Below are 25255 nucleotides of genomic sequence, written 5' to 3' on the forward strand. Positions count from 1 at the left end.
CACAGCCCTGAAGGCCAGCCCTTTTGCAGGTGCTTCTCATGCAAAAGGAATCGTCCTGGGAAAAGTAGGAGTTGAAGCCTAACAGCCAAATTCTGCCATTAGGAAGTGTGTCAGGGTCCAGCTGATCAAGAATGGCAAGAAAATCACAGCCTTTGTACCCAACGACGTTTGCTTGAACTTTATTGAGGAAAACGATGAAGTTCTGGTTGCTGGGTTTGGTCGCAAAGATCATGCTGTTGGTGATATTCCTGGAGTCCGCTTTAAGGTTGTCAAAGTAGCCAGTGTGTCTCTTCTGGCCCTATACAAAGGCAAGAAGGAAAGACCAAGATCATAAATTTTAATGGTGAAAACACTGTAGTAATAAATTTTCATATGCCAAAAAAATAAAAATAAAAATTTTGAGTGCCTACGCTGTGCCAAGCTTTACACCAGGGAAAGGATTTTTCACTGGCGTGAGAAGGCTAAATGTCTGACTGGCTGTCCAAGAGCCCACATCTGTGCTGTTTGTGTAGATTGTTAGCTCTGTCTGAGGAATAACAAGGGAGAGGAGTTGTGAGAATAGTAAGAGCCCCAGTAAAGAGTCGCTTTGTCCAGTCCAGTCTGGGACATACATATTGTGGCACCAGGAAAATGTTTAAAGAGTCGAAATCTTGCAGCTCATCTCTGCCAGTGTCCTTCATTCCTCCTAAGACTTTTCTACCATGTGTCATATCCAAATTACTGGGTGTTCCTAACTCATGATATATGAATAAAAAGAATAACTGCCATTAATTGAACACTATAACCATGGACCAGGTATTATGTAAGGCACTTTATGTAGATTATCTAATTTAATATTCACAATAACCTTCAGAGGTAAACATTATTCTTTCCTCAGCTGAGGAAACGGAAGGGTAGAGAAATCAAATTTACCTCGGGTCACACACAGGAGTTCAAACCCATTCGCAGGTTCTAAGGATTAGAAAACGAAAGAGAGAGAGAGAGTTCAAACCCAATTCTGTCTTATTCCACAAGCTCCGTAACCACTGTCATACCACTGTGAAAGATGAATGTGTGGGACATTGCAATCTGGAGAGAAACATTTTTTTCCCTTTGAGATTTCTGTTCTGAAAAAATGCTTTTATTAAAGCCATGTAATATATTAGTGCCTTGAAAATTAACACTTTTTTTTTTTTTTGAGACGGAGTCTCGCTCTGTCGCCCGGGCTGGAGTGCAGTGGCCGGATCTCAGCTCACTGCAAGCTCCGCCTCCCGGGTTTACGCCATTCTCCTGCCTCAGCCTCCCAAGTAGCTGGGACTACAGGCGCCAGCCACCTCGCCCGGCTAGCTTTTTTTGTATTTTTTAGTAGAGACAGGGTTTCACCGTGTTAGCCAGGATGGTCTCGAACTCCTGACCTCGTGATCCGCCCGTCTCGGCCTCCCAAAGTGCTGGGATTACAGGCTTGAGCCACCGCGCCCGGCCCGAAAGTTAACAGTTTTCAAACGCAGAAACAAAAAACCAAATACCCGCATGTTCTCATATAAGTAGGAGCTAAATGAGGAAAACTCATGGACATAAAGAAGGGAACAACAGACACTGGGGCCTAGTTGAGGGTGGAGCATGGAAGGAGGGAGAGGAGCAGAAAAAATAACTATTGAGTAATAGGCTTAGTACCTGGGCGATGAAATAATCTGTACAACAAACCCCTGTGACACGGGTTGCCTATATAAACAACCTGCATATGTACCCCTGAACCTAAAATAAAAGTTAAAAAAAAAAAGTTAACAAGTTTCTAAAGAAGGCGAAAGAGAACAATACAGGGAGGAAATAGACAAGGGAAATTTTGTGAGCTGGTTGTGGAGAATACACAGGTTGAGGGATGGATGGGGAAAATATCTGTGAAAATGTGCTACCACATAGGTGAGTAAGATAAAATACTTGTTATGTAGAATGGAAGGCAATTAATTAGTCCCCTCCCCAAACAGCCTAAAATTCCTGTCATCTATATTAACCCAATGTAAAATGAAAATGTGTGGCCTCTTATTCAAAAATTAAGAATTTGATGATAGCAACAGCAGAGCATTAAACCAATCATGGGGTCCTTCTTGATATGGGACCCCGTTGCCAGCCCATGAAGCTGCCCGCATCAAGTCTATGCCTCCCACTGTGGTATCTCCAGCCCAAATTTGTCTCCTGAGCTTAGAGTCATTTATCCAGATGTCTCTTGGATATGATGTGGTGATAAATGCTTAACTGCTGGCTTTTAGGAAGGAAGAGAAGGCCTTGATTCATAGTATTTGCCAATCTCTGTAGCTTACTCCAAATATGGCCAATTTATAGATACCAATCTAACATCAATGATGCCAAGGAAGGTGCAGCAGCAAGTCATTTTATGCTATTTCCACCATGCAGGCACAGCAGACTTAAGTAACTTTAAGAGCACAGATAGTAGTAAAATGTAGATAGAGATGAGTTTTGAGTATTTATTATCTTTGTTTTCAATGTAATTTATTTAATTGTATATTTATACCATTATTTTTTATTTAATTGTATATTTAAAAATTATTTTTTATTTAATCGTATATTTATACAGTTACTTTTTAACAATGCCCATGTTTACAATTCCTGAGAATTTAACAAGTGCCTCACATGCCAGAACAGGGCCGTTCCAGGCATACAATTCTCCAGACAGCGTCTCTAGACCATCTAAAAGGCAGCCTAGACTCGAAATGTTCACGTGATCTCAAGTTTTCCTCAAAAACACTTTTCCTATGTTTCCTGCTTCCACAAATGGACCCTCATCTACTCATTTGCTCAAAGCTAGAACATATACACTTCTCTTCTTCATAGAACACATTTAACTGTGGCAGAGAAACAACGACAAAAACAGTCAGATATCTGCAGTCTCTCTCCATGCTCCTGTTGCTTGCTGGATTGGTTTTGGAGCTCTTCTCTCTTGTGCAAAGTCTGAACGCTGAGCAAAGAGAGAAGGCTTTAAGAAGTCAGAAAGGTTATATAAACCCTGATCATGAAGAGCTGAGGTAGAATGAGGAGCAGAATGCTGAGGAATGAGGAGCTTCAGATGGATACAAGGGAATGTTTGAGAACACATATAGGAAAGGAGGGGAGAGTTTTGTATTTTAGCTTCTTCCTAAGTATATGAAAGGCATTGAGAATGAGAGAGATGGCCAAAGAAGATTCTTAAAAAAGTTTTGCTGTGCATTAAAAATAATACCACCAGCAGGACATGGTGGCTCAAACCTGTAATCCCGGCACTTTGAGAGGCTGAGGCAGGTGGATCGCTTGAGCCCAGCAGTTCGAGACCAGCCTGGCCAACATGGTGAAACCCCATCTCTAAAAAAACAAAAAACAAAAAAAAATTATTCAGGCATAGTGGCATGCATCTGTAGTCCCAGCTACCCAGGAGACTGAGGTGGGAGAATCACCAGAGCCTGGGAGGTTGAGGCTGCAGTGAGCCACGATCATGCCATTACACTCCAACCTGGGTAAGAGAATGAGACCCTGTCTCAAAAAATCAAAAAGAAAAATAATAATATCAACAAGGCATTTGCTGTTTCCTCAAGAGCCTAAATCTCTGAAATGCTTTCAATTATATATTTCTGCTTAAACAATATTTATTTTGATGTAATACTGTGCTAAAACCAGACCACCTTGCACCCTAGGTTTATAAGGGCTCTTCAGCTAATCACCAAGTTCTATCAATTCTACCTCTCAAATATTTCTTAAATCCGTTCACTTATCTCCAAACCCATTTCCGCTTTTGAATTCAAGGCATCATCATCCCCTAAGAGGTAACCCTGTTTCCAGTTTGCTTCCCTGTTATCCATTCTCCACAGAACAGTCAGCCTGAAAGGTTGCTGAAAACACAGATCTATCCATTTCGCTTTCCAGCTTAAAATTCTTCAAATCCTTATCAATTTCTCTTACAGTGAAATCCAATATCATCAACTTTGATTACAAAGCCATAAATATACTACTGTTGCTTTAGTTTCCATCTCTTCTTGCACAAATCTTCCTATGGCTCTCCAAAGTGAAAACCTGTACCATCGCTTCCTTTAAAATCCCTTTGGATGTACTTTACAGCCCCTTATCCCCTCATTCCTATTTATTTGGCTTCCTCCAACTCCCTCTATAGATCAAGTCCCAACTTAAATGTCAGTTCCCCAGGAAATCTTCTCTATCTCACTCCCCAGATCAGGATAAACCCCCAACATATTATATATTTTTTCTCTATAGGTTTTATCAATGACAATTATAAAATTTAAAATATTTATTTATTTGTTTTTAAAAGATGGGATCTCACTATGTTGCCCAGGCTAGAGAGCAGTGGTTACTCACAGGCATGAGCATAACATACTGCAGCCTTGACCTCATGGGCTCAGGTGATCCTCCCACCTCAGCCTCCCAAGTAGGTAGGACAACAGGTGCAAGTCACCATGCCTGGCTATATAATTACAAATCTTCATATAATTATATGTTTAATTATAAAGCTTTATATAATTACATGTTTAATCTTTGTAGAGTTAAATGTTTATATGTATAAATTTCCTAAGGAAAAGGATTGTGTTCATTTTATTCATCAATGTCTTACTAGTACCTAGCACAGAGGCTGGAACATGGTAAGTAGTAAATAATTATTTCATGAATTAATTAATAAAAGGAAAATATATTAAAATTAACTTAAAACTTCAAAAAAATGGAAAATACTCCTTTAGAAGGAAACATATTTTCAGATCAGCAAAAAAAAAGTACATCCCTTGACAACCAAAGAGATTCTAAGACTAATTGCTTAGCTTCCACAGAAAATGCACAGCCACGTGCAGAGGTGTGCACCTACACAGGAAACCAAACTCTCTTACCCAGTATTGAGTTTTAATATCCTTTGAAGGCAATAGAGATATGTATGAAATGTGGGACATATTCTGCTAGTTTTTCCTTAAAAAGTGTCACCTTTACAATCGGTTTTCACATCTTAGCCTCAAAAAGAACAGGAACTTGAGTGCCTTGAGAGTGTTTCTTGGACCTACACATGGATAATGGTGACTCTCTGATAAGCCTCTTGTCAGGTAAATTCAATCAGTTCTGGTAATCGCTAACTTCTTCTTCGTATCCATGTGCGAGGTGGCCTACCCCAGTTGGCTATATTAACTGGCTAACTCATTGGCCAATATTGACTATAATGGGTAACATCCTTAACTCCTATCCAGAACCAAATCCTGTAGCTTCCATTTGCCTAACACACCTTAATCCTTCCTCTGCTGCTCATCCTCATTGCCTGACCTAGCTTTAGAGCTTTGTTTGTTTGTTTGTTTGTTTGTTTGTTTGTTTGTTTTGAAACAGAGATTTGCTGTTGTCACCCAGATTGGAGTGCAATGGCATGATCTCGGCTCACTGCAACCTCTGCCACTCGGGTTCAAGCAGTTCTCCTGCCACAGCCTCCCGAGCAGCTGGGATTACAAGTGCCTGCCACCATGCCAATCTGATTTTTGTATTTTTAGTAGAGACAGGTTTTCACCATGTTGGCGAAGCTGGTCTCAAACTCCTGACCTCAGGTGATCCACCCACCTTGGCCTCCCAAAATGCTGGGATTACAGGCGTGAGCCACTGCATGCAACCTAAAAATGCTTGTTCTATACATTGCCATATAACTAAGGAGTTAAGAATAATAAAAAGGCTTGCTTTAGCAGCACGGATGCTAAAACTGGAATGATACAGGTAAGATTAGCATAAGTTCCTGTGTAAGGATGACATGCAAATAAATGAAGTATTCCATATTTTTTTCCAAAAGAAAAAAAGAAAAGAATAATAAAAAGTAAAAAGTTGTTGTTGTTTTTGTTGTTGTTGTTGTTTTGAGATGGAGAGTCTCTGTCACCCAGGCTGGAGTGCAGTGGCACCATCTCAGCTCACTGCAACCTCCGCCTCCTCGGTTCAAGCAATTCTCCCACCTCAGCCTCCTGAGTAGCTGGGATTACAGGTGTGCACCACCACGCCCAGCTAATTTTTGTATTTTTAGTAGAGATGGGCTTTCACCATGTTGGCCAGGCTGTTCTCAAACTCCTGACCTCAGGTGATCCCCCACTTCAGCCTCCCAAAGTGCTTGGATTATAGGTGTAAGCCACTTTTCCCAGCCAGAAGTAATCATTTACTACTTTCTTTATTTCCACTTAGAATGTGAGATGAGTAGAAACAGTCTCCTAAAACCAGAAGCATTAAACCTTATTTTATATAAAATCATAAGTGAATCCTGAAGAAAACCATAAACTGAATTCTGAAGAAAACCATAGTTATCTTGGAATTCTACATAAACCAAATACCACATTTCTCCAAGTCAAAATTTTCTTTCTCTGAAAAACACATACAATTTTATGTTGACAGATTTAATAGCAGTGAAAAAACTTGCAGTTCACTAGAATAAGACCTGCAAACCCACCATAAAGTAGCAAGTTTAGAGGCCAAGGTGAAGAAAAGTCGGCAAACACTCAAACCGAGAGCTTCTATTTTCTCTGTGTTATGGAAGGAAGTATCTTCCATGGATCTTCTAGCAGTTAGTATCATGGTAAACCTAAGTGTTTAATAAATATTTGTTAAATGAATTAATCTGAGCATGAAGGGTGCTGGGGATATGAAGGAAGAAGAGATGCACCTTGAGGAGCGTCGAACAGTTGCTGTGATGTGCCCAGTGTTGTATTAGAAACCATTATGGAGTATATATGCTCATATGTGGTTTCTGCCCTTAATCCTTTTCAAAGAGAATATTGGTAGACTTTCATTCCTAACAACATGGTGAGCTAAATATCTTGGATCACTCTCCTTCTAAAGCAATCTAAAACACTTGATCTTTTTTCACAATATCTAAATTTTTTTTTTTTTTTTTTTAGAAACAGGGCCTCCCTCTGTCACCCAGGTTGTGGCATGATGATAGCTCACTGCAACTTCTAGGCTTAAGCAATCCTCCTGCCCCAGCCTCCTTGGTAGCTAGGATTACAGGTGTGTGCCACTACAACCGGCTAATTTTTTTAAATTTTGTGGAGGGATGGGGTCTCTCTGTGTTGCCCGAGCTGGTCTTGAACTCCTGGTCTCAAGCAATCCTCCTATCTTGGCCTCTCAAAGTGCTAGAATTACAGGCATGAGACACCATGCCTGGCTAAATGTCTAAATCTTTTTAAATGCATTGCCAATTCGGCAAGAATGAAAAGAATTCAGAAAAGCCAAAACTTGAGTGATAACAGAAACCCTGGGAAGTAAGCAAGCACTGAAATCAGCTTTAACTCTAAGTATACCTGCCTATGCCCTGGTGATCTGGAACTGTTATTTTGACGGCTACACAGGGACAGAGACACAAGAAATAGGGCTAGGGCCTCCCAAGGTGAAGATTCAGAGAGAAGTTTCCCATGCAAATATGGAAATTCAAAGAGTTACACCATAAATGTGATGGTGAATAAGAAATTAGCCCTCTTTGCAGAGCAATTACGGCAAGAAGATATGCTTATTTTCCCATTTGTGCTAAAGGCTGAGGTGGGAGGAAGGGAGCACAGAATTTCATCCTGATGCTTCATAATTACATCAATTGAGCCCCAGATAGCTGTGGAACCTAATTAACTCTTTCTTTGTGATCTAAAAATGTGGGGCAAAGAATTAAATGTAAAGTGATCCTGGATTGGAATTGTCCGCAGATGACTGACAGAAACCAACACAAATTTTCTCTGGAAGAACACAGCTTCTACTCAATTTACAAATAATCCCCATAGATAATGTTCCAAGAAACATGAATATACAGTCAAAAAACCTAAAACTTATAAGAAAACAAATGATAAATGGGAATCTGAAGGAAAAACAGCCAGAAGAATCAGACCTACAAAAATTTCAGGTACAGGAATTATCACAGGCAGAATGTAAAATAATTATGTTTACTATATTTAAAGCAAAAAAATGATTGAAAGTGTAAGAACAAAAGACTTTTAAAATGACCAAAGGTTTTTTTAAAAAAAATTGTGAAGCAGAATCTCTAGAATTGAAAAACATAATTAAAATTTAAAAGTCAATAAAGAGTTTAAATAGCAGATTAGTCACATCCAAAGAGAGAATTATTAAACTAAAACAGTATATTCAAATAAGTTATCCTTGCATCTAATTTCTGGACTTCAGTTAAAGAAAAGAAAAAAATAACAAATAAGTGATCCAGAAGACGGGACAGAGAAAGAATAGATGAAAAATATCAAAGAAGGGTTAGAAGCTAAAAGTAACACTATTTACTACATTTTTAATCAAAATTCCAGAAGGAGACACAAAGAGAATGAAGCAGAGTCATTAACTGAAGTTTTCTAGAATTGTTGAAAGGTACAAATATTCATATTCAGGGAGTCAAATGAATCTTAAGAAGGAAAAAAAAAAACAAAGAATCACCACCTTAGCATATTGTAGTGATTCTGTGATACAAAATAAGCACAAAACAAAAAATCAAAAGAAGTTAGTGGGAAAACACGTATTACCTACAAAGAAAAGACAATTCAATTAATGACTGATTTTTCAAAAGGAACATTACAAACCAGAAAACAGTGGAATAAGATCTTCAATGTGTTGGGAAAATAGTTGTCAATATGGAATTTGTGCCTGGCAAAATTATCTTTCTCAAGAATTAGTAAGAAATGAGAGCATTTACCACCAAGAGAAGTTCATTAAAGGAAATTTTAAAAACTTGGCTCAGACAGAAAAAAAAAACTGACCTTGAATAATAGTCTAAGAGGCAAGAAGGCATGGTGAATGAAGACACTGGTAACTACATGATAAATATTTTAAATGATTGCAGGAAACAGTAATGACACTGTCTGATTGTGGAATGTATGATTCATATAGAACTGGAATACTAGAAAATAGTAGAATATAAGCTAGGTGCTGTGGCTCATGCCTGTAATCCCAAGACTTTGGGAGGCTGAGGCGGGCAGATCACTTGAAGTCAGGAGTTCAAGACCAGCTTGGCCAATATAGTGAAACCCCGTCTCTACTAAAAATACAAAAATACAAAAATTAGCTGGGTGCAGTGGTGCATGCCTGTAATCCCAGCTACTCAGGAGGCTGAGGCAGGAGAATTGCTTGAATCCAGGAAGTGGAGATTGCAGTGAGCTGAGATCATGCCACTGCACTCCAGCCTGGGCAAAAGAGTAAGACTCTGTCTCAGAAAAAAAAAAAAAAAAAAAGAGAGAATAACAGAAATAAATAAATGGGGAAAAGAGTAATCAAAATATAAGCATTATGAGGCCCTTTTGTTTGTTTTTGTGGAGAAAGATAAATAACTTGAGATATTGTTATGTATGCATGTTAAAATGTATAGGGTAACCATTGTTTTAAAAAATAGACATTCTGAGCCTGGGCTCAGTGGCTTATGCCTGTAATCCCAGCATTTTGGGAGGCTGAGGCAGGTGCATCACCTTAGGTCAGGAGTTCGAGACCAGCCTGGCCAACATGGTGAAACCCCATCTCTAGTAAAAGTACAAAAAAGTAGCCATGCATGGTGGTGCACACCGGTAATCCCAGGTACTCAGGAGGATGAGGCAAGAGAATCGCTTGAACCTGGGAGGCGGAGGTTGCAGTGAGCCAAGATTGCACCACTGCACTCCAGGCTGGGTGACAGAGTAGGACTGTGTCAAGAAAGAAAGAAAGAAAGAGAGAAAGAGAGAAAGAGAGAAAGAGAGAAAGAGAGAGAGAGAGAGAGAGAGAAAGAAGGAAGGAAGGAAGGAAGGAAGGAAGGAAGGAAGGAAGGAAGGAAGGAAGGAAGGAAGGAAGGAAAAAAGAAAGAAAGAAAGAAAGAAAGAAAGAAAGAAAGAAAGAAAGAAAGAAAGAAAGAAAGAAAGAAAGAAAGAAAGAAAGAAAGAAAGAAAGAAAGACATACTGAGTGTAACTGCCAAACTGATAGATCAGTCAAAATGAAATAAAGAAAAAGAGTGTTCATCTAAAAGAAAGTTTTTAAATAGCATGACATATAGAAAGCACAAAATTATGTGATAAAAATCTAATTAGGGCTAGAAGCAGTGGCTCATGCCTATAATTCCAGCACTTTGGGAGGCTGAGGTGGGAAGATCACTTAAGCTTAAGAGTTCAAGACAAGCCTGGCCAACATGGCGAGACCCTGTCTCTACCAAAAATACAAAAACAATAGCCAGGCATGGTGGTGCATGCCTGTGGTCCCAGCTACTCAGGAGGCTGAGGTGGGAGGATCTCTTGAGCCAGGGCTTGGGGAGGCTGTAGTGAGCTGAGATCACATCACTGCACTCCAGCCTGAGTGACAGAGCAAGACCCTGTCTCAAAAAGAAAAAAAAAATCTAATTAGGTCACTAATCACAAATGGGTTAAATGCATGAAGTGAAAGAAAAAGGTTGTCATATGGAAGGAAACTCCCAGTTCTGTGCTGTTTGTAAGGGACACACCAAATACTAATGGATATAGAGGCTGCTGTTTCACATCCACTAGGATGGCTATGATAGTTTAAAAGAAGAAAAAAAAAGTCTTGGTGGGAATGTGGAGAAATTTGAAACCTCATACATTACTGGTGGGAATGTAAAATGGCGCAGCCTCTTTGGAAACAGTTGGCAACTCCTCAAAAAGAGGTAGGATACATGTAGCCCATCTATTCCATTCCTAAGCATATACCCAAGAGAACTAAAAACATATGTTCACATACAGGCCAGGCATGGTAGCTCATGCCTGTAATCCCAGCACTTTGGAAGGCCAAGGCAGGAGGATCACTTGAGGTCAGGAGTCCAAGACCAGCCTGGCCAACATCATGAAACCCCATCTCTACAAAAAATACAAAAAAAAATTAGCCAGGCATGGTGGCACGCACCTGTAGTTCCAGCTACTTGAGGGGCTGAGGCAAGAGTATTGCTCATGCCTGGGAGATCAAGGCTGTAGCAAACCATTTTTATGCCACTGCACTCTAGCCCCTGTGACAAAGAAAGACCCTGTCTCAAAAAATAAATAAATAAAAACATACGTTCACATACAAAAAAAGTGTGTAACATGTTAAAAAACATGTTGACATATGTTATACATGAATGTTCATAGAAGCATTACTCATAATAGCCAAAAAGTAGAAACAACTCACACGTCCATCAACTGATGAATGGTTAGAGCACAAAATGCAGTAAATTCATGCCATGGAATATTAGTCAGCCATAAAGAATGAAATACTGATACATCATGGATGAACCTTGAAAACATTAAGCTAAAGGAAAGAAAGCAGAAATGAAAGGTTTCATATGGAATGATTTCATTTCTATGAAATGTCCAGGCTAAGTAAATTTATAGAGACAGCATGTAGATTCGTGGTTACCAGAGGGTGAGGGAGGGGGAAATTAGAAGGTACAGAATTATTTTTGGTACAATGGAAATATTCTGGAATTAAATAATGATGATGATCATAGTATTGTGACTATATTAAAAACTACTGAATTGTACATTTACAATTAAAGTGGTGAATCAAAAAATAACGGTACACCAAAGCAAAGGGATGGAAAAATAAATATCATGTATGCCACATAAATGTTAACTAAGAGAAAAACTAAGGTTGCTGTATTAACAGCACACAGAGACCTTAAGGCAAAAGAAACCATTCACAGTAAAAAAGAACTTAGCTGGGCATAGCGGCTCACGTCTGTAATCTCAACTACTTAAAAGTTCAGTTCACCAGGAAGATAAAACAATTTTACATGTATAGTCATTGAATACCGATAGATCCAAATTAAGCAAATTTGGCAGAACTAGTAGGGCAAATTGAGGAATTTACCATCAGAATTGTAATTTATAACACACATCTTTCAAAAATTGACAGAAGCAGCAGGAGATGAAAAGTAAGGAAAATGAATATTTGAACAGTAGAGTTAACAACACTGATGTTAATGCAGGGGTCAGCAAACTTTTTCAATAAGAGGCTAGACTGTAAATATTTTAGATTTTTGTGGGCTGTATCACTGCCATTGTAGCAAAAAAACACCATAAACAACACATAAATAAATTGCCATGGTTGTGTGTTAATAAAACTTTACTGAGAAACACAGGTAGTGGGCCGCATTTGGCCTGCCAGCCACAGTTTGCCAACTTCTGATAATATATAGATATAGAAAGGCTAAAAAACAAGCAAACAAAAACTTTCACCTTAAGAAGTTAGAAAAACAACAGGAAAATAAACTTAAGGTAATTGAAGGAAAGATTTTTTTTTAAAGAAGCAACAATTAATGACATAGGAAAAAATTATACCATAGAGATGATCAACAAGCCGAAAGCTGGTTTTTCAATAAGACATAAAATTAACAAAATTCTGTTGAGATTAATCAAATGAATGACAGCATAAAGGAACAATGGCACAAATGGAAAGGATGAAACATATGATAGATGTTTTAGACTTTCGAAAGACCCTGTCTCTGGCCAGGCGCAGTGGCTCACACCTATAATCCCAGCATTTTGGGAGGCCAAGGTGGGTGGATCACTTGAGGTCAGCAGTTCCAGTGGAGCCTGGCCAAAATGGCAAAACCCTGTCTCTACTAAAAATACAAAAATTATCCAAACCTGGTGGTGCATGCTTGTAATCCCAGCTATTTGGGAGACTGAGGCAGGGGAATCCCTTGAACCCAGGAGGCGGAGTTTGCAGTGAGCCGAGATCATGCCACTGCACTCCAGCCTAGGTGATAGAGCAAGACTCTCAATAAACAAATAAATGAAAAACCCTGGCTCTAAAAACAAACAAACAAAAACAATGAACAGCACCCAATAGCTTCACTGGTGAGTTCTGTCAAACATTTAAGGAACTCTCATTTCAATCTAACACTAACTCTTTCAGAAGCTATCATAATTTGTATACCAAGATCCGGCAAAGAACAATAGAAGAAAATGACATAAATGCAAAAAATTTAAACTAAAAATTAGCAAATGAAATTCAAGATGGTATATCATAACTAAGTCAGACAATACCAGGAATGCAAAGTTTGTCCAAAATTTTAAAAATGAATTAATTTAATTCCCCAAGTTGTAGATTAAGGAAGAAAAATAAAATGATCATTTCAAAAGTTGTAGACCAAATTCAACATCCATTTAGGATAAAATCTCTTAGCAAACTAGGAATAGAATAGAAATATCTTTACATAACAAAGGACATCTACCCCCCAAAAAAGGAGCTTCCACAAATGACAAAACATTGAAGGCATTCTTTTTGAAACAGAGAATAGGTGAAGTTGCCTGCTAGACCACTTCTCTTCAAGATTCTTCTGTAGTTCCCAGCCATTGCAGTAAGGCAAAAGACAAGAAATAAAATGTATATGGGTTGGAAAGAAGAAATAAAATCACCCTGTTCCCAAATAGTCTGGATATATACATAGAAGATCCAAAAGAATCTATGGACAAATTATTAGAATTAATAAGAGATTATAACATTTCTGGATATTAAATAAATACAACAATCTATTTCACTTATATACATTATAAGCAACAAACAGAAAATAAACTTCTGAAAAATCACTTCCTGAGTCATATTAGTAAATTACATATTTGGAGAAGTTCTAATTGCATTGGTTTTTAAAAGTATTTGGTATAATGTGTATAACATCCTCTTACTTTCTTTTGAATACCTGCAGCATCTTCGGTTACCTCCCCCTTTTCAAGTTCTGATTTAATTTCATTTCTCCTTTTTGTGATGGGAGAGCCAAAGATGAACAATAGCCAAGAAATCCTTAAAAAGAAAAAAAAAAAAATCGTAGGATATTTCTCACAAGATATAAGAACTGATTATAAGACCATAATACTTAAAATAGCATAATTTTGTTGTAGGCCTAGACAATTGGACTAATAGAACAGAATAGAAAGCAAAGAAACAGACTTCAAAACAGAACTTTTAAGAGGCTTGGCTTACATTTGGACATTTGATCTATGACAGAAGTAACAATACATTACTGGGAACTATACAGTAAATGATCCTGAGACAACTGGCTGTTTGTATGGACAAAATGAAATTTGATCTCATACAAGACTCACAAAAATCAATTTGTGGTGGATTAAACCTAAATGCAGGAGGCAAAGCTTTAGAGCTTTTGGGAGGTGATATAAGACAATATGGCATCATGACCTCAAGGTTGAAAGACTTAAATAATGCACAAGAAAGCACAAAACATGAAGGAAAAGGTTTATCCCTCTTATTTAATTAAAATTAGGAACTTCTGTTCAAAGAAGGAAGCTATAAATAGAGAAGGAAAACAAAAACCCTACAAACTGGGAGGTGATATTTGCAAACTGTACAACCAATTAAGGACTATTACTGAGAATGTATATAAAGAACTAGGCTGGGGCCAGGCATGATGGCTCACGCCTATAATCCCAGCATTTTGGGAGGCCGAGGCAGGTGGATCACCTGAGATCAGGAGTTCAAGACCAGTCTAGCCAACATAGTGAAACCCTGTCTCTACTAAAAATACAAAAAATTAGCCAAGTGTGGTGGTGTATGCCTGGAATCCCACCTACTCGGGAGGCTGAGGCAGGAGAATCGTGTGAACCCAGGAGGCGGAGGTTGCAGTGAGCCGAGATCACACCATTGAACTCCAGCCTGGGCGACAGTGTGACACTCTGTCTCAAAAAAAAAAAAAAAAAAAAAAAAGAACTTGGCTGGATGCAGTGGCTCATGCCTGTAATCCCAGCACTTTGGGAAGCCAAGGCAGATGGATTGTTTGAGCTCAGGAGTTCAAGAGCAGCCTGGGCAACAAGGTGAAACCCTGTCTCTACAAAAAAATACAAAAAAAAAAAAAAAAAAAAAATTAGCCGGGTGTGGTGGCACATGTCTGTAGCCCAGGCTACTTGGGAGGCTGAGGTGGGAAGCTCACTGAAGACTGGGAGGCAGAGGTTGCGATGAACCGAGAGTGCTACTGCACTTCAGCCTGGGTGACAGAGTGAGACCTCATCAAAAAAAAAAAAAAAAAAAAAAAAGAAAGAAAGAAAGAAAAAAACATTTGAATAGGCTCTTAACAAAAGAAGTAATCTAAATAACCAATAAACACATAAAAAGATGTTCACTTCATTAGAAATCAGAGAAATTCAAACTAAAACCTCCAATATTTGCCACAGGATTGACAAAAATTAAGAAATAACAAATCAAGTTCATCAAGAATGCAGAAAAACAGGAACTCTCATCCACCACTGGTGAGACTATTATAAATAGGGACAACCACATTGGAAATTATTTGGCATGTCCCATCAAGCTGAATATGTGAGCACCCTCAATCCCAACAATTCTTCTACTTTGTGCATATCCTAGGGAAACTCCTGCACATGTGCATCAGGAGACAGCTACAATAATGTTTGTAGAAGCATTCACATAACGGAAAAAGACAATCCTGATGTGGCACCGCCATAGAATGGATAAATAAATAATGATACACCAATGCAATGGAATACCATGCAGCAGTGAAAATGAACTCAGCAGCATGCATCAACATGGAAGACTCTTACAAACACAGTGTTGAGCCAATTAAGCAAGACACAGAACAGTTCACATACTGTAATCCCACTAGTATAAAATTCAAATGCAGGCAGAACTAAATAAGTCACTGTTTAAGGATCCAAAGTGGTGAGTAAGGGACAGTGATAGATATGCATTCAAAATAGTAGTGACCCATTGGGATGGAGAATGTGGAATAAAGGGGGTGGGACCTAGCGGGAACACACCAGAATATTGTAGGAAAATGGTAGTCTCACATTCTTGAGCAGGGGGGATCAGTCCGTCTTTGTATTATTGTTAATGCTTTATGCTGTTCACATATATTTACAAATATTCTTGTTACGTATTATTTAGTAACAATTTTTTTCTTCAAAAAGAAGATGAATAAGCTAATTCTCATTTAGAAGGAAGAAAGGGGAAGGGAGGAAAAAAGGAAGGAGAGGAAGAAGGGGAGAAGAGTGCATAAATTGGAATCTAGATGCTTGTTGGTATCCAGCAAAGAAGGGATTAACGGGAGCAATAACAACAATTGGAAAGGTAGCCAGGAGAGGTGGCTCATGCCTGTAATCCCAGCACTTTGGGAGGCTGAAGCAGGTGGATCAATCACTTGAGGTCAGGAGTTCAAGACCAGCCTGGCCAATATGGCAAAACCCCATCTCTACTAAAAACAAAAATACAAAAATATTAGCCAGGCATTGTGGCTCACACCTGTAATTCCAGCTACTTGGAATGCTGAGGCATGAGAGTTGCTTGAACCTGGGAGGTAGAGGTTGCAGTGAACCAAGATTGGGCCACTGCACTCCAGCCTGGGTGACACAGCAAGACTCCATCTCAAAAAAAAAAAAAAAAACTGGAAGGGCCCCTAAGAGGAGGTGGGGTCTGGAGCTGGCCCTTAAGAGTTGACTGGATGTGAGACAGTGATGAGATGAAGAGGAAATAAAAGGAGTCCTAGTGAGAGAAAGATGAGAAAAGATGATACGGAGGGATAAGCATGGGAATATCCAGCAGGCAAATAGCAGGTCTCTGACTGAGATGCAGCTCAGGGACAGTGAGGAGACCTGTGGCTGCAGTGGGGAGCCCAGGGTGAAGGACAGCAACACTCAGATGGCTCAGCCCCATCGGGAGAACGGTGAAAGCCGGGATACTCAGTGAGGCTGCCTGGGAGGCGCCCCAGCTTGTGGTGACCAGTGTCCCCTCTGAGGAGTGAGAGGGAGACCCTGGCCCCACCGGGCTGCTGGAGCCGCCTGAGTTCCTTAGCTGTCTTAAGAATCTGGGTCTCACCCTCCTACTCTATCAGAAATGCTCTGTGGTGTAAAGAGAAGTCCCTACTTTTCATCTGCTGGAGCTTAATTCTGTGGAATCCAGACTTCCCTGTGAATAAAGAGAATGCAGGCTTCCCACCACCCTCTCCCTGGCTGTGATTCTGCACCTGCCCTGAGATTTCCCTGGAGCTCCCCTCTCTGTGGAATGAGGTGAAAAACCCTGAAAACCATATGCCCAGAGGCCCCATTAGAGTGCACAGTGGCTTGGGGATACAGCTGTGTCCCGAGAGGGATCTGTTGCTGAGAGCCTGTGAGGCTGGGTCACTCATATGGGGTGCTGCTCAGGATGGACCCCAGTGTCACCTCTGGGTAAGTGGAACAAGCCAAACCTGGTAGTTCTGTGTAAAACCACCCCCTCTTCTTACATATTTAGGGGCAAGGAAAGCTTTCAGTGGTAGATTAGGAGATGGAGATATATATATATATATATATATTATATATATATATATATAGTCATAAATATTGTTATTATCTCTGCATAGAAGGCTCAAATGCCAGGTTTTTATATAATTGGGCCCTTCTTGTTATTCAGATCTCAGCTGGACATTTACCTCATGAGAAAGACCTTCCCTCACCACTCCATAGAAATTAGCCCCTGGTCACTGTCGGTCACAGCTCTCTGTTGTAGGTGCTGGTCATAGCACTCATCACCCTACAATGTTCAAGACGATAGGATGTTGTCTATTTTGTTGCTGTTCTATCTGAAGCGATTAGAACAGTGCCTAGCATATAGGTGGTACTTGATGAATACATTATTATTGTGTATGAGTATAAAAGGACGGAGATGAAAAGGGAGAGTAAGACAGAGGAAGAAGGAAGGGAGGGAGAGAAGAAGGGAGGGAGGCATCCTAGCTGGGGTCTCAGCTGTATCTACCACCAGGATTCAGATATATAAACATGCCTGACAGACTGTTAGGTGGACCCATCAGAAATGTGTTTTTATGAGAAACTAAGGCATCTCCTGGGGAAAAAAAAAAAAATGGATCCTGAAGTAAACGGAAGTAGAGTAGTAAAGTTGGTCCCAGTTACAAAGCCTAGGTCATGGGAGACGGGCTTAAATGTGATGTAAGCCCAGAATCACATTTGTTAGCTTCAGTCTCCTTGAACTCATGGAGAATGGATGTGGCTGCAAGTAAAACCTGAAATATGTATTCAATATAAATTATATGAAGCACTGAACACAAACAGCTCTTCTTTTGTACTGTATGTAAAATATAACACAGAAGAGGGATGGGGAGGTGAAAGGCATTCTGGTGCGGGAGCAGAGTCGTCTTGGCAAGGCTCCCCGGGCTCCTGAGGACTCTAGCAAAACCAAGGCGGTGGTGCTGGCAGGAGAGAGCGTCATCCCATAGCGGTAACAGTGCCCAGGGGCCGGCACTCGGCTGAACGAGCAGTAGAGGCAGAAGTAGGAAACAGCACCAAAGGGTGCTAGAGTGGAAAATGAGGAAAATGGAGAAGCAATATAGGCTTCAGAGCTCCTTCCCTGGGAAATCCTAGAAATAACCAGGGAAATTTGGAAGGAGAAGTCTATGGGATGCACATGTACTTTTCATATGGAAGGAAGAACCTGGCAAGCTATGCTTATTAATTTTTACCCATTTTACGTCCAGTATGAAAATATAGGGGTTTGAGACATGAAAGTAAGGGAGACAGGTATATGGGGGGAAAAAAATCCTAATAATGCTAGAAAAAAAAACAGGAAACAATTTTAAATATCAATTTTTTTTAATTAAAAAAAAAAACTCTGCATTAGAGAGTTTTTACTCAGAAATGCTGAGATGCAACCACATATCTACTTTACAGTTTCCTTTACAGCTCTACTTTACAGTTACTCCAGCTTGGAGATCCCACTCTGAGGGATCTGAATAATGAGATTCTTCAACCAAAAGCCACTTGCAAACTACAGAAATCCTTAGAGAGATTTATCAATGCCCCAGGCCTTCTGGAGGTATTTAACTAGCCATCTGGAGGATTCTCCTGTCTCTAGACGATTATTTCACAGCAAGGAAGAAAAAATTGCCTGTGGTCTTCAACCACAGCCAAATTCACTGGAGTCAGTAAATGTGTCAGATGGACTATGTAGCTGCCAAAGTTCGTTGGTAACAAAACTTTACTCTTAAAGGGACTGCTCTTTTCGTATGGTAGATAGCATGTAGATGTGACCAAAAATATATATTCCAGATGCCGGAGTTCTTTTTTCGGGCCTTTTTTCAGTTTCACCTCTGAAACTGACTTGCTCAATATTTATCAGTAATGGTAGACTTTTACTGTAAGAGAGAAATAAAGAAAAAAGCTGACTAGAGATTCATCATATTTCAAAACAAATACACATTCCAACCCATTCATCAAACTATTTAAGCCTTTTAACTAAGTAAATATTTGTATCTATTTAATATGGTCTCAAAATTGATTTTAAATTGCTTCACCAAAAATGTCACTATACTTCAAAAAAGATTGATTGTGTTGTTTTATTTTTACATGATACTCAAAACGTGATTTTGAATCTTGGCTTCATCACTTAAGCTGTATCACCAACAGAAAAGTTACTTAATTTTTCTAAGTCTTAGTGTCCTTATCTATAAAAGTGGCATATAGGATTAAAAGAATGTATAGAGCATAGGCCGGGCACAATGACTCAAACCTGTAATCCTAGCACTTTGGGAGGTCGAGGGGTGGGGGTAGATCATCTGAGGTCAGGAGTTCGAGACCAGCCTGGCCAACATGGTGAAACCCCGTCTGTACTAAAAATACAAAAAATTAGCAGGGTGTGGTGGTGCGTGCCTGTAATCCCAGCTACTCAGGGGGATGAGGCAGGAGAATTCCTTGAACCTGGGAGGCAGAGGTTGCAGTGAGCCGAGATCATGCCACAGCACTCCAGCCTGGCTACAAAGAGCAAAACTCCACCTCAAAAAAAAGTATAGTGCTTAGAGAAGTGCCCAGCACATTGTATGCACCAAAAAGTGCTATCTCTTATTTTTTAAGGTAAATCTTTCTTCCTTCTTGTCCAAATAGTATGGTAAATTCTAAATATTATGTATACAGAAATTGACCAGATCCAGTAAAATACAACAGAGCAGAAAGAAAAATGACCCTGCCTGGAGTTTAGTCAATGCCTCACCACCTGAGACATGGTGGGTGCTCTGTCCAGATCCACTAGCTTCCCTTTGGTTCTTGTGTGTGTCTCCCCTCTGACTTCTGTGTGCCATGCCCATGACTCTTCTTTGCATACTGTCTTCAGACGACTGGAGCAGCATCATCCGAACTTGCAGAGGACAGAGAGTGCCTGATGATTTCTCTCCCTCCCCACCACTCTCCCTACCACCGCCCCACTCCTACCTCTGTCCCTTCTGCTGGGACTGACCACTGTGAGAGTATGAAAGCCCAGCACCCTTGCTTTAAGTCAGATTAATTCAGAGGCATGATATATACTTCAGAGCTCCCATGTGGAATAAAGTTGAAGCTGCACTCAGTGGGATGTTGTCTTACCTGACATCTTACCGATTACTCAGGAAACACTTGCAGAAGAAATCACTGTGTACAAATCCTTGCCTCAGGATCTGCTTCTGGGAAACTCAACCCAAGACCCACAAGTGGAATTACTCAAAGAAAAGTTTCAATACTACATCTACTTTCAGCTGTCCTGTAGGCATATAAAGTCAGCCTAGCAGCTTCTAATTCCTCCCACTGAGGTAGAAATCATTTAAAAACCAACCTTGCTGCAGGGCACAGTGGTGCATTCCTGTAGTCTCAGCTACCTGAGGCTGAGGTGGGAGGATTGCCTGAGCCCAGGAGTTCAAGACTGCAGTGAGCTATGAGTTCAAGTGCGGAGAGCCACCGCACTCCAGTCTGGGCAACAAAGGAGACCCTGTAGCATTTGGAAAAAATAATAATAATAAGCCAATCTAGCCATATGTAGAAAGCTGTAACTGGATCCCTTCCTTACACCTTACACAAAAATTAACTCAAGATGGATTAAAGACTTAAATGTAAGACCTAAAACCATAAAAACCCTAGAAGAAAACCTAGGCAATACGATTCAGAACATAGGCATGGACAAAGACTTCATGAGTAAAACACCAAAAGCAATGGCAACAAAAGCCAAAATAGAAATCTAAACTAAAGAGCTTCTGCACAGCAAAAGAAGCTATCATCAGAGTGAACAGGCAACCTACAGAATGGGAGAAAACTTTTGCAATCTACCCATCTGACAAAGGGCTAATATCCAGAATCTACAAAAAACTTTTTTTTACACATTTACAAGAAACACATTTACAAGAAAAAAAAGAACCCCATCAAAAAGTGGGCAAAGGATATGAACAGACACTTCTCAAAAAAAGACATTTATGCAGCCAACAGACACATGAAAAAATGTTCATCATCACTGGTCATCACAAAATGCAAATCAAAACCACAGTGAGATACCATCTTATGCCAGTTAGAATGGCAATCATTAAAAAGGCAGAAACAACAGATGCTGGAGAGGATGTGGAGAAATAGGAACGCTTTTACACTGTTGGTGGGAGTGTAAACTAGTTCAACCATTGTGGAAGACGGTGTGGTGATTCCTCAAGGATCTAGAACTAGAAATACCATTTGATCCAGTGATCCCATTACTGGGTATATACCCAAAGGATTATAAATCATGTTACTATAAAGTGACATGCACACGTATGTTTATTGGAGCACTATTCACAATAGCAAAGACTTGGAACCAACCCAAATGTCCATCAATGACAGACTGGATTAAGAAAATGTGGGGCTGGGCGCAGTGGCTCAAGCCTGTAATCCCAGCACTTTGGGAGGCCTAGATGGGCGGATCACGAGGTCAGGAGATCGAGACCATCCTGGCTAACATGGTGAAACCCCATCTCTACTAAAAAAAAAAAAAAAAAAAAAAAAATACAAAAAAAAACTAGCCAAGTGAGGTGGCGGGCGCCTGTAGTCCCAGCTACTCAGGAGGCTGAGGCAGGAGAATGGCATAAACCCGGGGGGCGGAGCTTGCAGTGAGCCAAGATCCGGCCACTGCACTCCAGCCTGGGCCACAGAGTGAGACTCCATCTCAAAAAAAAAAAAAAAAAAGAAAAGAAAATGTGGCACATATACACATGGAATACTATGCAGCCATAAAAAGGGATGAGTTCATGTCCTTTGCAGGGACATGGATGAAGCTGGAAACCATCATGCTCAGCAAAATATCACAAGGACCAAAAACCAAACACCGCATGTTCTCACTCATAAATAGGAGTTGAACAACGAGAACACATGGACACAGGGAAGGGAACATCACACACCAGGGCCTGCTAGGGGGTGGGGGCTGGGGGAGGGATAGCATTAGGAGAAATACCTAATGTAAATGACGAGTTGATGGGTGCAGCACACCAACATGACACATATATACCTATGTAACAAACCTGTACGTTGTGCACATGTACCCCAGAACTTAAAGTATAATAATAATAATAAAAGCCAATCAAGGTTAGGATGTCAACATATGAATGTTGTGGGGAGACACAAATTAACCTATAATATCCATTATTTGTAATGCCAGAAGTGCCATTTCTAACCAATCACTGCCCCCCTTTATTTTGTGTATTGTTTGTTCTAAAAAGTGCCTGGTTTACATATATTACTTATGCCCATTTACTTCCTTTCTTTGAAAGTGGATAGACCCACAGGTCTTAAAGTGGACTGAAGATGAGTTGGAAGCCAGTGGTGAATGAAGAAATGCCTAACCATCAAAGTCGCAAGGAAGGAGACTTTACACGAGAGTTCTGTTGTGTGAGCTACCTACCAGAGAAGGATGTGGCAGGAGTTGGCACTACAGTGATCATCAACTCATTCACCCTTTGATATGTTTCCATGTACCTGTTGGCAATATACATAATTTTTATCATAGATTTGTTCTTATACATGCTAGTTTCAGGAAGCTGAAGAGTAAAGTAATATACTATAGTTACAGAAAATCAGAATCCCCAAGAGAACTGATCAATTATGAGCAGTGAGGACCAAACCAAAGAGATGGGCTTTGGCTTATTTTTGCTTCAGCTTTATTGAGATATAATTGACAAAAATTGTAGTCCGGGTACAGTAGCTTATACCCATAATCCCAGAACTTTGGGAGGCCCAGGGCTTGAGCCCAGGAATTCAAGACCAGCTTGGACAACACAGTGGGACCCCATCTCTACAAAAATTTAAAAATTAACCAGGTGTGGTGGTGCGTGCCTGTAGTCCCAAGCTACTTGGGAGACTGAGGTGGGAGGATCACTTGAGTCCAAGGTTGAGGCTGCAGCAAGCCGTGATCACACCACTGCACTGCAGCCTGGGTGACAGACTGAAGCCCTGTCTCCAAAAAAAAAAAAAAAAAAAAATTAGAAAAACATGTTAAAAAATGTATGCATTTAAGGTATACAACATGATGATATAATATACATATACATTATGAAATAAGCACAGTCAAGTTGATTAGCACATCTCTCATCTCACATAATTAACATTTGTATGTGTGGTGAGAACATTTAAGATCTATTGTCTTACCAAATTTCAAGTAGTATGCCAGACAGTATTATTAACCATAGTGACCACAATGTACGTTAGATCCCCAGAACTCACTCATCTGGTAACTGAAAAAGCCAGACACAGTGAGATCAATACTGTAAGATCTCCTTTGTATACAGAATCTTTAAAAAGAGAGAGGAGGGAGCCGGGTGGAGAGAGAGATAGAGATTGGCCTTTAAAATGGTTTCTGCCTCAATGGGAGGCTTAAGATGCTGCTAAGTTGGCCTGGCTGCAGAACAGCAGAAGTAGACGCACTACTGAAACTTTTCTTTAAGTAATTCTAATTGCGGCACAATTTACTCTCTCACCAGGAGTTTGTTGTGATTCTTTACACAGATTCTTAGAGTCTTTACACAGAAAAGATATGTAAAAGCTGGGTGCCATGGCTCATGCCTGTAATTCTAGCACTTTGGGAGGCCGAGGCATGAGGAACACCTCAGCCCAGGAGTTAGAGAGCAGCCTGGGCAACACAATAAGATCTCATCACTACTGTAAAAGGAAGAAGGAAGGAAGGAAGGAAGGGGAAAAAGGAAGAAGGAAGGAAGGAAGGAAGGAAGGAAGGAGAGGAAGGAAGGAAGGGGGGGAAGGAGGGAAGGAGGGAAAGAGGAAGGAAGGAAGGAAAGGAGACAGAAAGCAAGAAATAAAGAAAAGAACTGAAAGAAAGAAAGAAAGAAATAAAGAAAGAAAGAAAGAAAGAAGAAAGAAAGAAGAAAATAGAAAGAAAAAGGAAAGAAAGAACAAAGAAAGAAGAAAGAGAAAAGAAGAAGAATAAATAAAGAAAGAAAAAGAAAGAAGAAAGAAGAGAAGGAAGGAGGAAGGAAGGAGAAAGAAGGAAGGAAGGAGAAGAAGGAAGGAAGGAAGAGAAGGACGGAAGGAAGGAGAAAGAAGGAAGGAAGGAAGAAGGAAGGGGAAGGAAGGAAGGAAGGAGAAGGAAGGAAGGGGAAAGGAGGAAGGAAGGAAGGGAGGGAGGGAGGGAGGGAGGGGAAGGGAAGGGAGGGAGGGAGGGAGGGGGAAGGGAAGGGAGGGAGGGAGGGAGGGAGGAGGGGGGAAGGGAGGGAGGGAGGAGGGGGGAAGGGAGGGAGGGAGGAGGGAGGGAGGGAGGGAGGGAGGGGGGCAGGGAGGGAGGGAACAGGGAGGGAGGGAGGGAAGGACTATTTAAATAAAGCAATTTCTCCTCCATAGTGATTTCACAGTCCAGCCATGGGGAGAAAAAAACTCATGAAACTGGGCGACCTAAGCTCAAAATCCTTTCAATACTCCAGACAATTCTCCATGTCCTTCACTTACAATTAAATTATTTTTGTTGCTCTCAATGGGAGCAAGACCCTCTTAGATTAGGAGTTAATAAAATTGTTGCTCATTTTCTTCTACTCGACTCTACAAACTCTGGCAAATACCTCAGGAATGATATCAAGTGCTAGTTACTGCATCAAAGTAAGTTTTGTTTTTCTGTTTCTCAGCTCTCAATTATTTATATGCATAATCATTAAGTAAACAGGTACAAATATCCCATGTACATTAGTCAGAAGCAATGTTTAAAAAAATCAGTAAAGCCAAATATATTAGGCAGTCAATGCCTTTTTTCCCCCTAAAGAATTCAAGTATATTATTTGGCTTGCTGCCCATACAAATTATTATCAGATTTCATTAAAGCAAAAATTTAAGTAGTGTACATCTGAGGTTGCTGGTTTTTTGTTGTTACTCTTGCTAAACTGTGCTAATCCTTCTGTAATTTAAGGTTTGAGCAATAGAACAATGAAATGAAACTGGATTCACCCCATTTCAAATTTTCCAGGGGCTTCTTTCATATTTTCACACACTGACAGGCTAAATTTCTCCACTGACCTTAATTTTACACAACCTCAGAACAAAATGTTCTTTTCTTTTTTTAACTACAAAAGACTCTCAC

At 40.1% G+C, this 25255-nt stretch overlaps 1 protein-coding gene and 1 non-coding gene across 2 annotated transcripts in view; one reads left to right on the forward strand and one right to left on the reverse strand.

Annotated features, from left to right (window-relative positions):
* DCDC2 (doublecortin domain containing 2) overlaps window positions 1–25255 on the reverse strand; it is a 221097-nt gene that overhangs the window by 195328 nt on the left and 514 nt on the right. The window lies entirely within an intron of this gene.
* On the forward strand, window positions 5676–5779 carry LOC115897110. The gene has a single exon (XR_004057055.1). It is a non-coding gene; the product is annotated as a U6 spliceosomal RNA (small nuclear RNA).

The sequence above is a fragment of the Rhinopithecus roxellana genome, chromosome 4 (assembly GCF_007565055.1).
Source record: "Rhinopithecus roxellana isolate Shanxi Qingling chromosome 4, ASM756505v1, whole genome shotgun sequence".
Taxonomy (NCBI): domain Eukaryota; kingdom Metazoa; phylum Chordata; class Mammalia; order Primates; family Cercopithecidae; genus Rhinopithecus; species Rhinopithecus roxellana.